This window comes from Triticum urartu, chromosome 1 (genome assembly GCF_003073215.2).
Source record: "Triticum urartu cultivar G1812 chromosome 1, Tu2.1, whole genome shotgun sequence".
NCBI classification, from domain to species: domain Eukaryota; kingdom Viridiplantae; phylum Streptophyta; class Magnoliopsida; order Poales; family Poaceae; genus Triticum; species Triticum urartu.
In genome coordinates, this window is record NC_053022.1 from 579398462 (window position 1) to 579416135 (window position 17674).

Here is a 17674-nt window from a genome sequence, read left to right on the forward strand (position 1 = left end):
CGACCACGTTGACTCGATCGAGTCAACTGCCAGATCCACGGTGCCTGGACCCGGCCTCGTCGCGATTCCAGGCCCAGTGGGCTGCCTCTCCTCGGCCTCGTTCTGCCCCGCATCTTCAGTGCCCTGGCCCAACTCCGCCCGAGCGAGCCGGCCTACCCCCTCCCCTTCAAACGGGCTGAAAGCCCATGGGTGAGGCCACCCACAGCGCCCCTCCTTTTGTCTTATTTCTACTGTTGGCCAGCCTGCAGTTTCGGCCTGATAGCATTTTTTTCCCTGACCTGCGAATTTCCTAATTACCAGTGCACTGCATATTTACAGATTGAACTCTATACTTCATGCATATTATAACTCTCAAACCATGCATCATATGTAAAAACTTAATATATGAAAGTTGCTTAGAATTTTGTGTAGGATAATAATATCCAACTTTCTTGCATGTTTGAAATGATTAAAATGATGTTTGCTTATATTTGCCTATTGCCATGTTAAAATGATTAAATTCATAACTAAATAACCGTAGCTCGGTTTTTAATAAACTTTATATGTAAATGGGGTAGAAAAATGCGTAATAGTTTTCTTTATGCTTCATCTTTGCCATGCTAACAACATTTAATCTTGTTGGGTACATAAACGAGAGAGAACTAAATAAGTCATGTGGTGTTTTCTTCAATATGCAACTCCGTTGCATATTGAGCTCCACTTAATTTGTAGGATTGTTTGTGCACTTTGCCATGCCATGCCTCATTAAACCGGACATGCATCATACTTGGTTGTGCATCATGCCATTTATGTGGTGTTGTTTACTATGTTGTTGCTTCTTTCCGGTGTTGCTTCTTCGGGTTGGTTCGATAACGTCGCGTTTGTGAGGATCCGTTCGACTACGTCCGTTTGTCTTCTTCATGGACTCGTTCTTCTTCCTTGCGGGATTTCAGGCAAGATGACCATACCCTCGAAATCACTTCTATCTTTGTTTGCTAGTTGCTCGCTCTTTTGCTATGCCTATGCTGCGATACCTACCACTTGCTTATCATGCCTCCCATATTGTTGAACCAAGCCTCTAACCCACCTTGTCCTAGCAAACCGTTGTTTGGCTATGTTACCGCTTTGCTCAGCCCCTCTTATAGCGTTGTTAGTTGCAGGTGAAGATTGAAGTTTGTTCCTTGTTGGAACATGGAGATGTTGTTCCTTGTTGGAACATGTTTACTTGTTGGGATATCACAATATATCTTATTTAATTAATGCATCTATATACTTGGTAAAGGGTGGAAGGCTCGGCCTTATGCCTGGTGTTTTGTTCCACTCTTGCCGCCCTAGTTTCCGTCATATCGGTGTTATGTTCCCGGATTTTGCGTTCCTTACGCGGTTGGGCTATTATGGGAACCCCTTGACAGTTCGCCTTGAGTAAAACTCCTCCAGCAATGCCCAACATTGGTTTTACCATTCGCCACCTAGCCTTTTCTTTCCCTTGGGTTCTGCAGACTCAAGGGTCATCTTATTTTAACCCCCCCCCCCCGGGCCAGTGCTCCTCTGAGTGTTGGTCCACCTGTCAGCTACCGGTGGCCACCAGGGGCAACTCTGGGCTGGCCTACCGTACCTAGGACAATCTGAGTGTGCCCTGAGAAAGAGATATGTGCAGCTCCTATCGGGATTTGTCGGCACATTCGGGCGGTGTTGCTGGTCTTGTTTTAACCTTGTCGAAGTGTCTTGTAACCGAGATGACCGAGTCTGATCGGTCTTGCGGAGGAGGTATCCTTCGTTGACCGTGAGAGCTTGTCATGGGCTAAGTTGGGACTCCCCTGCAGGGATTTGAACTTTCGAAAGCCGTGCCCGCGGTTATGGGCAGATGGGAATTTGTTAATGTCCGGTTGTAGAAAACCTGAAAGTTTTGAATCAACTGAGTGTGTTACCGTGATGGCCTTAGCGGGTGGGTGGGGATTTGGTTTGTGCTTGCGAATTAAAAATAGTGCAAAAAAAATCCGAAAATCACCGTTGAGGTGACTGAATGGGTCTCTTTCCGGCGGAGTCCGGGAAGTTGAAGCAAGTGTTGGTAGTTTATGCTTGGAGTAGGCGGTCTGAGGGATCACTATCTTGAGACATTAGAAGTTTTCAGTCCCAACAAGAACTCGTGCTTTTTTGCTTTTCCCTGCTCCCTTTCTCGTTGTCCTCGGCAGGATTTTTCATCCTAATGGTTGCGTTGTTACCACCATTTTCTTTTGCGAATATCGTTAGCCACCATATATGCTAGTCGCTTGCTGCAGCTCCACCTCATACCTTTTACCTTACCCATAAGCTTAAATAGTCTTGATCGCGAGGGTGCGAGATTGCTGAGTCCCCGTGACTCACAGATACTTCCAAAACCAGCTTGCAGGTGCCGATGAGTCCGTGCAGATGACGCAACCAAGCTCAGGAGGAGCTCGATGAAGATCTTGTCCTTTGTGTTGTTTCGTTCTAGTTGATCAGTAGTGGAGCCCAGTTGGGGTCGATCGGGGATTGTCGCATTTGGGGTTCTTCTTTTATTTTGGTTCCGTAGTCGGACCGTTGATTGGATGATGTAATGCTTTATTCATGTAATTGTGTGAAGTGGCGATTGTAAGCCAACTATGTATCTTTTCCCTTATGTATTACATGGGTTGTGTGAAGATTACCTCACTTGCGACATTGCTTTCAATGCGGTTATGCCTCTAAGTCGTGCTTCGACACGTGGGAGATATAGCGCATCGAGGGGTTAGTTGCGGGATGATGTGTTACGGAACGAGTAAAGAGACTTGCCGGTAACGAGATTGAACTAGGTATTGAGATACCGACGATCGAATCTCGGGCAAGTAACATACCGATGACAAAGGGAACAACGTATGTTGTTATGCGGTCTGACCGATAAAGATTTTCGTAGAATATGTAGGAGCCAATATGAGCATCCAGGTTCCGCTATTGGTTATTGACCGGAGACGTGTCTCGGTCATGTCTACATAGTTCTCGAACCCGTAGGGTCCGCACGCTTAAAGTTCGGTGACGATCGTAATAGAGAAAATTTTGTTTTTGCCACTCTAGATTTTGCCAATTTTCCTTATGCACTCTAGATTTTGACATTTCAGTTCTGCCACTCTTAGCTTTTGACAATTATCACAATTGCCATTCCGTGGCAAAACCAAAATAAATTAGAGTGGCAATTGTGATACATTGTCAAAAGCTAGAGTGGCAAAAGTGAAATAAAATTAATTTGCTATTGCCACATAATGGCAATTGTGATATTTTCAAAAGCTAAGAGTGGCAATACTGAAATGTCAAAATCTAGAGTGGCATAAGGAAAATTGGCAAAATCTAGAATGGCAAAAACAAAATTTTCCCATCGTAACAAAATTTTCTCACTGCGGCCATTTTCCGCATGTGGCGTGCAAGACGCCTGACCACAACGAGTCATGAAGCTACGACCAGATGGTGTTGGACAGCACGGTGACCCGCGACATCTGCGGGCATGAGACGACGACGTGGCGGTCTCGGGCGGGCGGCAGGCGCGGTTGTCGGGGCTGGTGTTGGGGTGCTCTACGTACGAGGCTAGCGGGAGCGTGGTGACGCACGACGGCATGCTGACGCTGGGCAACTAGGCCATGTCATTCCGCACCATCGCTAGGAAGAGCTTCCATGGCCTCTTCTCCTTGTGCGTGCTGGCGACGCACAACGGGTGTGAGTCCTCCAGCTACCTGATCTTCGGGCCGAACATGACCATGGAGGCTGGCGAAGGGGCCAGTGAGACGAACATCGTGTACTTGATGAATGCGCCTACCTTGGACGCGCAAGTCACGAGCGTGTTCAAGAACGGGCAGTGCCTAGACAACATCCCGTCAGAGGCGTGGGATTACCGCATTCACGTCGGACTGAACACGGACATGGGCACCTCCATGACGTTGGTGATGGAGCTAGCGTACGGTGTAGTGACGCGGGTGCTCGCGAGGCACCTAGACCCAATGCTGGAGAAGGTGGACGAGGTGACCGGGTTTGAACACTGCTACAAGTGGGACGGCGTGAACCTGGCGCCCGAAGTAATTGTGCCAAAGTTGGTGCTGGTGTTACAGGGCGGCGCGAGGCTGGAGCCAAGCCCCACAGGCATGCTCATGCCGGAGGTGGTGCCCAGATTTGCGTGCCTCGGCTTTTGGGGTCGGGAGGTGGGGCCGTCCATTTTGGGTAACGTGCACATGCAAGAGCACATTTGGGAGTTCGATAACCTCAAGGGGAAGCTCCGGTTCAAGAAGGATAAGTGCACCACCCGATAAACTGAATAATATGACTACATATGAATGCCTTTGGGAGTGTTTCAGGATGTGCAATGATCTAGCGTAACGGTTCTTGAGGGGGAAGATCTAGGGCAGGAGCCTTGATCTGTTGTCAAGTCAAGGAACAAGAGTGAAAGCACATCCACTCCCTTTATGGTTTTGGTATCATGTCAACATACATATTGTTGGACTAATGTTTTGCTTGAGTATATTTTAGGAAAGTTCAACTACCCTTCAAGATGCCGAGGATAAGTGTTGGTCAAGCCTCAAGACTCATTTTCATATTTATGTGGTCCAAGAAGTCCATAAATATGTCGATACTATCAAAAGGAAACGAGGTTGTGGTAATGCATTCACTGCTCAAGTGTTTAGAGATCAAGCTCCAAAAGCCTCATACAAATTGTGAACAGTAATATGGAGGACTTTGTGGCATGAAATTTAAACTAACATTGACAAAGCCGTCACCACCATCAGCTACCTAATGACTCCTGACTCTTATATTCACTTTTGCACCACAAATATATCTAATCTAAGAACAGTTCAAGTCGACAACTCCAGAGATGGTGATAGGAGGGTCGACCAGCACCCGCTTTGCTTTTCCCTGGGAAACCAGCTGTGGCAGTGTGTTTGCTTCCTTTGGTGCCACGCCTGCGGCTGTCCATAGAGTAACATGTGGCCAATCATTTCTGCAGACAATAGTCTCACCATTTACCGTTCCGATCTGTGCCTCGAGGGCAGCCATGTTCTCGGTGTAGAAGAAAGCATTAAACGATACGTGGAGTTCCTGCTTCTCGTAGACCGCATAACTTGCAACCGCGGCTACACCATGGGCCCTTTTGTGGGCGAGGGTGACATGCACCTTGTTCTTCAGGCTATCCTCTAATTTTAGGCCGTTGAGAAAATTGTTGACATCAGTGTCCTTCTCTGCAACCTGTTGAGTTCAGTTGTGCAATATGCATGATCCGGTTAGATTCAGAGCATCGTCCAATACATCTTATTGGAGAATATACCATATAAGATGAGCATACACTTGTTACCTTCCGGACAAGGCCCAATACGTCTGCCAGGGATAATGTAACAGCAGCAAAAACGATATTGCCCAACCTCCGCTTGGCAATATCAGGTGGTTTGATATCACCTTTTGCCACAGCCTTTAACTGTTCCACTACTTCTTTCACCGCAGCCTCAAACGGAACCTAGACATTAGAGCCAAAGAAATCAATTATCTTTTTCCTCAGGGAACATCTTTCTGTGCGCTGAAATTGTAAACTTTGATGGTTTCAGACTTTTGGTAGGCAGGATCGGTGAATGCTATTGCTAGCCAATAACTCCCTCCTGATCAAAGCACCTCACATAGCAATGTAAAGTCATCTCAATTGCTATTGCTAAATCAGAGATGAGATTAAATGTTAAGGCTAATATTCCAAACTTGTGACTGTAAAAAGGGTGTTATTAGTTATTACCCAATGGATTAGGTTGGTACCCAAATGTGTGAGTGTAGGTGCCCGAAAGTAGAGACGGTGGTACAATTAATATATGGTGTTTCCAACCAAGTTTAGGGTTTGTGTATGTTCTCTTGTAAGCCTACTGTATGTACTTCGACTCAAATCAATACAACACGTCAGTCCATAAAGTTAAGTGTTTCCTGAAAAGAATACAGATTTTCACTGACAAATAAATACATGAGATATGTTTACCTGAATGGATTTAAGATAATCAGCATTCTCAAACAAGATCTCGCGCAACCTCTCCCCCCACTGTGCCCATTCCGATGGCTCCACTCTGATTCGACATTATTGATCAAATCAGCCAGATTATAAAGAATCATGATTTTGATGACTATTTGACTATTCCACACTAGTTCTGCGAACATTATCAGCTGACACAGCAGTAGCTTAATTTGTACTCGGGGGTTAAGAGGTAGCAGTTCCATACCTTCTTAAATGCCTGCTTCGATGCAATATGAATAAGCTAAGCCGCTAAGCCCCTCGTCTAAGATACTATTGACATCACCAGGCAATGGAGCTCTAAAAATAGGAGAACCAGGTAGCAGTTCAGTAAATACAAGTTTTTTTAAGACCAACAAAAATGGCATGTTTCTCTGGCTTCAGGAATATGTAAAAATCTCTACCTATCTGGCTTGAGGAGAGGCATCTTAACCAAGGAGCCGAAACGCTCATACAGTTGGCCTTCGAATTCTCGTCGATTCTGGAAGTGCATTTTTCTTGAATGCAACACTGATAACATGGTATAACATTCCAATATGATCTCAAACTGTATTTTTAGGAAAGGGCATACCTTGCCATCATAGAGGTTGTAAAACCTTAGCAAAACCTTACCAGCATCCGGTGATGCCTTGTCCAGATTTCCCTTTATATGTAGATATGTAGTCATAACATGTTAGAGGACAATTTACAATATACAGAAAACTTGAAAACAGCAAGAGCTTGAAGAGAAAATGGATTTGTATACCTCATGATTGACCCGCTGGAGTACACGAAACATGAAAACAGCAAGAGCCTCAAAAGAAAATGGATTTGTATCGGTGCCTGCAGTTTCAAGGAAATGAAGAAAAATTACAAACGCTTCATAAATAGAGATATAGACAGTGAAGACGGGAATAACATTCTTCTAGTAGAATCTAAATAATCTGGGGTTTGTTTTTTTATGTCAAGTGGCAGAAAAAGCATGAAATAAAATTTTTTTATAAAGAATACAGATAACTAATTACCTTCAGAATCAGGAACAGCAGGAACAGCAGCCGCTTTTGTGGTCCCACACATATCGTTAATCTACAATATATAAATGGACCACAAGTTCAGTTCTTTCTTTCTAAACTGTATGTAGCATGTGAAAGAAATAACATTGACTCCATCTTGTAATTTGAAAGTAGCAATCTTGCCTGCCTCCACACTTGCTCATTTGGTGCGTTTTTGTCAGCGAGGGTTATTGTAAATGGTTCCTTTTTCTGGTCGTCAGCAACCTTTTGCCAGTATCCTGTAAGGGCAGATAGTTTGCAAAAAGGGCAAAATAGAAGTGTATTGAATCTATATTTTGGTCCTATGATATAAACATATCAACCAAAGAATACTGCCAAATGCTGCATACGTTTTTTAATAAGATCTCCCATCAAACAATGAAGAGGGCGATTATCACCAAGGCCACCAGGCATTTTCAATAGTTCCTTGCATAGAGCAGACTTTGCACAACCAGGTATACCTGACGGAGAACAAAATAATATAACAAGGACATAATGGGAATTAGAAAATCATCATTAAATTGAAACTTGGCAGTGAAAAGATGACCTATACGAATGATGATTCATCAAGTTTTTTAATCTTGCTTGAGAGCAATATCCTCAGTTATTCTAATGACTGAAAGCAACTCAAGATGAAACGTAAACCTTAAAAACTGTTATAAGGAAAAACAGAATTTACCAGGAAAGAAGACGATAAGGCCCTCGGGTTTTGAAACACCATTGAAGGGACGTAGTAGGACTAGACGGTTGAACCAAGTCACCGGTAGCCCCTATCAAATCCTGGTTTGCTTTAGCATATTGTTCAAGGAAAGGCTCTGCCTCGCTAAGATACGTCGAGGACGAGGGTGGCTTATTTCCGCACTTGCTTGTAATATACACAGCCCTATTTTGTTTGGCAAACCAATAAAATTAAAAGAAACATATGTAGTTTGGTAAAAAAAAACTCCTATGAACGAAGAGAAAGAAGTTAGTAATATACCATTCATCCAACAGTTTGCAAAGCTCTTTCTGTTTACTTACTGATGTTCCCCAATTCTCCATTTGGCTATTAACACATTCAGGACCATTGATGTCAGAGGTAGCAAACCACAATTTAATACAAGAGCACCAACCACAATTTAAACTTAAACTAGTCACAATTGACAAAACTACACATATTTCACATGGCAGAAAAATTCTTGAATACCACATCCTACATGTGAGCGGCCTTGCTTTAGAGATATTAACTTTTCCTACTAGTATGCATTTCCTACTTTGAGATTTCCTTGCAAAGATGTAAAGATAAAGAATAATAATATTAGGAGAAGACCCAGCAGTGAAGACTGAAGAGATATGCACTTTTTTAGGGCACGGCAATAATAATGGCTCATACACAAGGAATATTAATAACTAAATTAGTGGCAACAAACTGTTTAACCCTCTTGTAGTCTCATTAAAAGAACAATTATGAAGATGCATCTCATCTCAAACAGCTTCAGAATGGAAACTTATATCAAGCAAGGCAGTCAAATACTTCGGCGTAGGAAACATAAACTTGTCAGATGACCACCTTGTGGAAAATAGCCACACATGATTTGTTGGTAGGCGCCATTCTAGACAAAAGGCAATCACTTGTGGAGTAGAATAGAACCTTGGTTTTCCATGACCTAACTCTGTTACAGCTATAACCACGGCTGCATAAAGGCCAACATAAAAGATATAAATATGCATTCAAAAGAGATTTTGTGCAAAAAAAGGACTAGCAAGAATGGTAAAATTCATGGACTGAAAATTGATGTCACGGTTAAATAGGTGAAGTAATCAGGCATCATACCATAATCATCATTTGGCCTTTGCCCATGGTCTCCTAATACAGCCGTCACAAGTTCCATTGAAATGTTTATCCGTTTTTTCTAGAAGCACAGAACGGCGGCAAAATCAGTAATTTTAAGAAAACAGCTGACAAGCAGAAATGCAAACGATGAAAAGCCCTAATAGTAAACTTAACATTCTTGATGAGTGTTTAAAATTCCAATAAACTAGTATGTATCAAAGAAAGGTTAGAGAGCAAAAAGGCATGTAGTTGTTGAGAAAGTTGCACTGGCATGCATGGGATACCTCAAGAACATCGTTAAATTCGGCTTGCTTTCTAGGTGCTTCGTTCCCCCAAGCTTCACGAAACATACGGTCCAGGACAAAAACGCCCACAGCAGTGTAGCTACATATCCCCAAAGAAGTAAGGAATTACACCTTCATTCGGTTAAATAAACAGCTCAACAAACAAAGAACAAGAAGACAAACTAGCGGCGCCTACATATTTCCAAAGCTGTTCTTGGAATATGCTCCACCAAGGTGACCGGCATACATGAATAGAGATCCTGAATGCTTGAGCGTAACCTGGAGAAAAAGTTATCTTTGTAGGGTGAACACATTTTAACCGTCATCACTGCAAGCAGTTAGCTAAAATAAAACCAGTAATTAATTAACCAAACGGCAAAAGAAGAAGAAATCAAACATACCTCCATGGTAGCTGAGCCACACGACACCATCTCAATCATCCGAGTCCGTGTCTGCCATCACAAAACAGGGGGGGTAAGGTTGGGTTCCCACTAAAGGTTTTTAATTAAAACCCCATTCCCAAAATCTAAATGGGCCGGGAGTCCCAAAGTGCAATTAATTAAGCAGTGGAAGATTTAGAAAGTAAGCGTTGATTAAAAACCTGTTGATCGGACTTGTCATTTTTGAATTTGGGGTAGAAAGCGGCCCTGATACGCGCCTCTGCGAACGTGTTGTCCACGGCGAAGTCCGTGAACAGCCTCGAAAGGTTATCACCCTGGTCAGCTGCCCCCTCCGAGGACTGGGTATTCGAACTTGTGTATAAAAAAAATTCCGAAGGGTTGAGCATATAGATATATGTAAGGTGTGGAGAATAGAAATAGAATAGGCAAAAAGCAGAATGAGTTACCAATTACATGAGGAATTTGCGTTGGATGCCGTCATCCTTAACTTGCAAGTTGCAAGAAGAAGAAATCCCTGTGTTTCAATGAATGAATGAATGATGATACGAATGTAAGGAAGCCATTCATTCAGGCAACAAATGTAAGTATGCAACAAGCTGAAAAGGAATCAAATGGAACACAAAAACAATTATTAAGAATTAATGAAGAATATTACTAGTACTAGTACTAGACACGTACGTACAGGATGAGGACGAGGAGCAGCAAAGAAGACTCGCTTGTAACGTACTACTACCTAGTACCTCCGGCGATCTTCCAGCAGATTGAAAGCTTTATCTGCTAGAGATACTTTCCTTCTTTCTTTGGAGGGAGCAGGGTGTGGGTTTTTGAGTCGGAGTTTCTCTGGAGGCCTGACCAAGTCGCCTGATCGTGTCGGGGTTTCTGTGGAGGCAGCAGGCAGCAGGGTCGGGGCGGCGGCCTCCTCGATCGGTTGCTTGCGGCTGCGCCGCAGAAACCGAGCCACAAGAGTCCTCCTCGGTAACGGCCGGACGAGACGCCGCTTTGTAGGCCGGCCCATTTTGTTGCTTCTCCTCCAAAAGGTCTGGCCGGTTTAGAGAATTTTTTATTTTCTTTTTCAAAAACGGGCTAAAAAACCAGATGCTGCAGATATAAAAAAATATGTTTTTGAAAAAAATTCTTAGTTTTAAAAAGAGTTTGTTAATTCTGAAGAATGTTCGTGACTTCAAAAAATGTTTGCTATTTATAAAATGTTCATAGATTTGGAAAACGATTCCTGAACTATATAATGTTCATGATTCCCTAAAAGTGTTTGTCACTTCAAAACAATGTTAATTCGAAAAAAACATATGAATTAAACAAATGTGTGTTAAAAACTGTTCATGACTTTCAAGAAATGTTGGCGAATACAAAAAATATTCAGAATTCTAAAAACTATTTGTGAGTTCACTTTTTCACTAATTTCAGAAAAAATCACTAAATAAAAAACATGAACTTGAGATTCAAACACGATGTTGACGAGTTTGATAAAATATTCATGAATTTCCAAAGTTGTTTTCAGATTCAAAAAATATTCACTAATTTAAAAAAAATACATGAATTTGAAATTTGTTCAACATTTTGGACAAATCATAAGTTCGAAGGATTATTTAGAAAAAGTTGATGAATTTTAAGAGAAAAATAAACATGAAACAAAGCCAAACAGAAAAAATGCAGAACACACGAACAGGCTGGCCCATTCCCGCGGGCGAGGGTGCGCGTTGGATCACTATCCCACAACCTACACGGGGAATATGATGTGCTACTGCTTCCCAATGGCAAGAAGTGGCTTTTTGCGATGCATGAAGATGCATGTGTCCGCAGATGATTGTCCTACTTTGGGCGATTTGGAGTGCTCGTAGATAGCCAATCCATCAAGACATTTACGAGAATCGTTGCTTCATTACTTGTTCTTCCCTGGAAGAGATTGGAATGTTATTATTACTTTCGGGTGCAGTTAATAATGTGGACAATCGAGTACTAGTACGTAGCAGGCAGGCAGGCGTCGTGGTAGGAGAGGAGACAAGCAATCAAAGGTCAGGTGTACCACTCCACTCCACGGACGGGGCTTGCCTGCGCCCCGGCGTGCGCCCATCTGTGCGCCGCTGACACGCGTCACCCATCCATGCCTCCCCCTCCCGTGGCCTTTTTAGCCGCAGAAAAAAAATCCGAAATACCCATCGACTAGTACACCGCTGCCCCGTCGTATTCCTCACCTCTTTCACTTGGAACCCGTAATACTTGCAGATCACCAAAACTGAATACAAAAATGGGGAGGAAAATAATCCCACCCAATCAGATCTCTTAATCCCGTCAAATCAAATCTCTTAATCCCGCCAATAATCAAGGATACAGAGGACTGCATCCTTGTCTCCAAATCTCACGCTGCTGCATTGGAATCAATCAGAAAATACAAAGATTAACAGAGACTGCTGAAACAACTAGCAGACTCTTATCATTCATCAATCAGTGGCGTCAAGCAGATGCAACGTCTCGAGTCTGGAGCGACCTAGAGATTGAAGAAGGATCTTCTTGTCCTCCCTGATGGCTTCTCCAGGGAGTGGTCATGGGAACCATGATGATAATGGATCAGAAACACCAAAAGTGAGATTCTCACTTGTATTCTTCATATCCTCCTTTCATCTTTCTAGTCTCCATCTTGCAATGCAAATAAACATGGTTGTTATACATCTGTGTATTAACTAAAAATGTATATTAATTGATACAGGATGTGCAAGAAACCGCAGCTACCAATGCGAAAGATCGTATTAATGAAAGAGTACCAAAGATTGGAATGAATTTTTTATCTGATGAGGAGGCTTATTCCTTTTATAACAAGTATGCTGAAGTTATGGGTTTTAGCGTCCGGAGAGGCAGTAAGCATAAAGTAAAGAACTCTAATACAATACAACAGAGGACATTTTTCTGTTCTCGTCAAGGTATTGACCACTTGTAATTTGTTTGGAGTATAATAATTTTTAGATGCACTAAGACAATATTTTCAACTACTAGGAACTCGAGCTGAAGATAAGAGAGAAGATACATTCAGTTATAGTAGGCCTGAATCACGATGTGGATGTAATGCACATATGAAAATAAGTCTTAGGAATGGATTTTATCAGGTGTATGAATTTGAGGAGACACATAACCACATTCTTGCTACTGGAACCATGGCCCAATACTTGAGATCTCACAGAAAAGTTACCGATGCACAGATAGCGGCTGCAGAGGTCGCAAAGTCTGTAGGCATTTCAAATAAAGCAACTATTGATCTTATGGCCAAAGAAGCATGTGGACAGGAGAACCTTGGTTTTATCCCGCAAGACATGAAAAATCGGTTGTACTCGAAAAGAACATTACAAGCAGCGAAAGGTGATACAGGGGGAGTGTTAGAATACATGGAGAAGAAGGTAGCAGAAGATGTCAAGTTTTTTTATTCAATTCAAGTAGATGAGGACGATTTGATAACTAATATTTTTTGGGCTGACTCCAAAATGGTCTCAGACTATGCAACTTTCGGTGATGTCATAAGCTTTGACACCACATATAGGAAACTAAATGATGGGCGTCCATTTGGTTTGATTGTTGGGGTGAATAATCACAAGAAAACTATTGTGTTTGGTGCTGCACTTCTCTATGATGAAACTGCTGAAAGTTTTGGTTGGCTTTTTAGAACTTTTCTAAAAGTTATGTCAGGGAAACATCCACAGACAATTCTAACTGATGAAGATGCAGCAATGGCCAAGGCAATCAGTGAAGTCCTACCTCACTCTCACCATAGACTTTGTGTGTGGCACATGAATCAAAATGCTTGCAAGCACCTTGGTGGAGTTGTTCCAGAATATAAGAAGTTCAATAGTGATTTCCAGCATTGTATCTATGACATAGAGGAAGAAGAAGAATTTATAAGTGCATGGAATGATATGCTTGATAAGCATGGACTACGTGAGAATACATGGCTTCAAAGGTTGTTCGAGAAAAGGGAACAGTGGGCACTAGTGTATGGTAGAAATACATTCTCTGCCCACATGAGCACTACCCAAAGAAGTGAAAGCATGAACAATGAACTGAAGCGTTACATCAGTATTAAGTATGACATGCTTACTTTTTTCGAGCATTTCGAACGGCTTGTTGCAGATAAAAGATTTGAAGAAGTGAAGTGTGACTTCAAGGCATCACAAACTACTCCCAAGATGAAGGCAGAATCAAGCTATATATTAAGGCAAGCTGTAACTACATATACTCCAGCAATATTCAAGATATTTCAGGAGGAAGTGCTTCTGACCCTGAACTATGACACATTCCTTTGTGATGACAGTGATACAGAGCAGAAGGTTTATATGGTAAAATTTCATGACACAAAACGTGAGCATGTTGTTAGATTTGCTCCAAATGAACAAAAGGTGAATTGTAGTTGTAAGAAGTTTGAATTCGCTGGAATTTTGTGCCGTCATTGCTTAAAGGTACTTGATATCAATAATATCAAGCATATCCCTGAACAATATATATTGAAAAGGTGGACAATAGATGCCAAAGTTCTAGAGATAACAAGCAATCGCAATCTGCATGAGGATCGAAAAGCAAAAATGTCAAACTACTACAAGGAGTTGTGCAGAATGTTTGTGAAAATAGCTGCTCGTGCCTCTGAATCCGACGAAACATATGATATGGTTGCTAAATGCGCAGAGCAGCTAGCACAAGCTGTGGAGAAACACTTGAAAATAAGAACTGATCATGACCCTCCTGATCCAGATTTGGGCAACTCGTCTGTTTCACAAGGTATATATTGTACTACTAATTGCATACAGTTTTGTATAAGACTTGCATTTCACTTTATAGTTGCAGGTCCACTTATCGACTCTAGTAGAGTTTCAAAACACAACGAGGGGCTTGCCAAGCCGAGAGGTATTAAGGAGAAGGAGAAGACTGCACGAGGATCAGCAAGACCCATTGGTGGATTGGAGAAAGCAATAACAAAGAAGAAAAAGAAGAAAAATGATCCTTTACAAGTTCAACATGAAAGCACATCAATGGTCTGAAACTGTCCCACTTGTTTCACATAGAAAATTTAATTTTACTCACATTTATCTATCACTTTTTATAGGGTCGTTTGGAGCTTCTGACAAATCAAATGGGTGCACCGCAATTGCAGTACAACCCATTCCTAAATGCTTCAATGCAGCAATCACTTGGTAACACAATGTTGATGTCACCACAACCCACTTGTGGCTTGGTGAAAGGAAAAACAAAAAAGAAGACAAACAATTCTCTACAGGCACAACTTACAAGCACATCAACGGTATAAAACTGTCACACTTGTTTCACATAGAAATAAATTTTGCTAACATTCATCAATCACTTTTTATAGGGTCATTTCGAAACTATGGCACATCAAATGGGTGTGCCGCAACTACAGTACAACCCATTCCTAAATGCTTCAGTGCAGCCATCACTTGGTAATACAGTCTCAATGTCACTGCAACCAACTGGTGGCTTTGAGATAGCAAAAACAACGCAGAAAAAGAAGGCCAGTGATTCTTTACGAGTACAACCTGAAAGCATATCGAGAGTATAAAATGATCTTGCTTGTTTCACATAGAAAATTTACTTTTACTGACATGTATCTATCATTTTTATAGGGTCATTTGGAGTTTATGACAAATCAAATGGTTGCACCGTACTTGCAGTACAACCCATTGCTAAATCCTTCAATTCAATCGTCACTTGGAAATACAATCTCGATGCCACAGAACCCAAGAATGCTGGCAGGATACCAACAATACAATACACTAATGGTATAAGCATTCTACATTGTCAACTTTTTTTTTATCATTTTGAAACTTCTGCATCATTGAACTTTGCTACATTTCTGCACATAGGGCCATCCAGAAAATCACATATGCATTGAATTCCAACTGCACAACTCAGCTCTGCAGCAACAGAGCATTGGAACCTCTACCTCTACTATGATGACAGAGCAGAATCAAGTCTTCTTCCATGAACCGGAGCCAAGTTAATAAATTTGCTATGAACGATTTGTAGCTATGGCGTGGCTGCCGTCCTTCTGCCATCTTGGTCCACCTTTCCTACCCCGTCATCACCCTACGTGCTTACGGCAGATCGAACGAAAAATGACTGCTCACACCAGACAAGATTTCTCACATTCGCTCCATAAGATACTCAATTTGTTGTGTACAAACTTTTGTCTCGTGTATTGAAGTCGATTTAATCAATGTCATGGTTGACACTAATTTTCTTGTTATTGGCCATGGATTGAAACAGAAATCGATCAATTATCCCTATGCATTGAAGTCGATTTAATCAAATGCATAGTTGACACTACTTTTAACTTGTTATTCACCATGGATTGAATGTGATAGTAATCAGATTATCTCTATGCACATAAGCATAGTTGGTGCTTGTCTCCCGTGGGATAGTAATCAGATTACCTCTATAAACAAGCAATAAATCAGAGCTCACGAGAGCAACAAAGCAACAAGAGAGTATACCTGTGTGGATGTGTCGTGTCTGCCGTGGAGGTAGAGCTGAATATCCTTCCGAACGGACAAACGAACGGCCGGAGCACTCCATCGCGAGCCGGAGGAGCTTCCAGCATCCAGGTCCGCCGCCTCCGGCTGACCTGCAGCACGCTCAAGGCAGCGGCTGCGCCACCCGGGATCCACCGCCTCCATGTACGGGTACGGGTTGCCACGCTCGAGCTAATTGAGGCAGCTGCGCCACCCAGGATCCACCTCCTCCCGGTCCCGGGCTGGAGCGCTCGAGCTGGTCAGGCGCGTCGCGGAGCTCAGCTCCCAGGATCCAGCTCCTCCATGTCCGGGACGGAGCGCTCGAGCTGGTGATCCACTGCGCGTCCGGCGAGACAAGGATGAGGCCACCGGCGGGGGGAATTGCCATCCGGTGAGAGGGAAAGGGGCGCAGCTGCAGGGGGAGGACATCCGACGGCTTCATCCTCTCCGTCCTCCATGCTTGTTCCATGTCTGAGTTCTCGAGGGGAAAGAAGGCAGTAGTACTACAGTAGCATTTTTTCTACGGGAAGTGAAAGAGGTGAGGAATACGACGGGGCAGCGGTGTACTAGTCGATGGGTATTTCGGGGTTTTTTTCTGCGGCTAAAAAGGGCCACGAGAGGGGGAGGCATGGATGGGTGACGCGTGTCAGCGGCGCACAGATGGGCGCACGCCGGGGCGCAGGCAAGCCCCGTCCCCACTCCACAATGCATGCATGCATGCATGCGTTTTGTAGATTGTAATGATCCGGCGGTCACCCTGCCGTGTGCTGTGCTGTGCAGTGCAGTGCAGGTCAGGTGTGTATGCAATGCATGCGTTTCGTGCGTGATGATCCGGCTGGCCGGCCGGTTGGGCGGCAGCATGAACATCGTCGTAGAGCTTTTTTTTTTTTGAGGGGAACATCGTCGTAGAGCTGCTGGGCTTGAGTTGCATGGACGACCACCGCGTGCGCGACATCGACCCGACACCACACGTACGCGTGCATGCATGCACATGTCTGGGCCAGCTGACGTCCCGTCTCCGTCACATCCATCCATCGCATTCCACAGACACATACGAACATATGTCTAACTGGGGTAGTACGTAGTACGTACATCTCTTGCCTCTTTCGGTCTTGTCTTTCTACGTAGTACGTCACGACGGCTCATCTGGTATATGATCTATTAGTTCATCAACACACTTTCTGTTGGAAATCTCCAAGTGTCTCACTGAATATATATATATATATATACATATATATATATATATATATATATATATATATATATATGTGCATACATATATACGGAGATGGCGAGATGCAGATACAGATGGACAAAGTTTGCATCTACTCCCTCCGTTCCAAAATTGATGGAAAAGTAGCCATGCAAGCATCCGTACTGTAGGAGTCATGCATGTGTCCAACGACATCTAGTCTAATCTAACTGAGATTAATTTGGCATTCATGCATGGCTGTCGATCGTGAGAGCGCTCATCGACACCCACCCGACACGTACGTTCGATACAGGGTGCATACATGCAGATGGCCGGAGTTGGTCCAGGCCGACCGGCGAGGTGACGTCCCGTCTCCATCACAGCTCCTGCGCTGCGATTCATTCATTCATCGGCCTTCACATTCACTGTCCGATCCC

At 43.1% G+C, this 17674-nt stretch overlaps 2 pseudogenes; one reads left to right on the plus strand and one right to left on the minus strand.

Annotated features, from left to right (window-relative positions):
- Positions 1-1911: 1911 nt before the first annotated feature.
- LOC125533246 lies at positions 1912-4268 on the plus strand (annotated as a pseudogene).
- A 529-nt stretch (positions 4269-4797) lies between these two features.
- LOC125533247 lies at positions 4798-16140 on the minus strand (annotated as a pseudogene).
- Between the last annotated feature and the right edge of the window lie 1534 nt (positions 16141-17674).